The following is a 407-nucleotide window of genomic DNA, read 5'->3' as shown; positions in this document are numbered from 1 at the left end:
CAGCCAGTCAGATTGCCAGCACAGTAGCACGCAAGCAATCCAGCAGGAAAAAAAGCATCGTGTGCCACTGGCTTTAGAAAAAACGTATCGCGTGCGACAGGCTTTAGTGAACTATCAATACAAATCTGCATCTTAGTGAACTATCAGCACAAATAAGTATTATTTTAAAAAATAAAACATATTCTAATAACTTTATGCATTTTTGAATTATTTCCATTCCAAAAAGAAAAGTTTGAACCACGTTAAAACAACTGTTAATACAACTTTTTGTTTGTTTGTTGATTTATTTTGTAAAATAATGTCTATTATGTGTATATATGTATATATACATATATATATGTATATATACATTTATATACACATATAAGTAGAATATATAATATATTTATGAAAATGGAATGTTTCTT

The sequence above is a fragment of the Trachymyrmex cornetzi genome, unplaced genomic scaffold (genome assembly GCF_001594075.2).
Source record: "Trachymyrmex cornetzi isolate Tcor2-1 unplaced genomic scaffold, Tcor1.1 scaffold1999, whole genome shotgun sequence".
In the NCBI taxonomy this organism is placed as follows: domain Eukaryota; kingdom Metazoa; phylum Arthropoda; class Insecta; order Hymenoptera; family Formicidae; genus Trachymyrmex; species Trachymyrmex cornetzi.
This window is presented reverse-complemented; position numbering follows the sequence as displayed.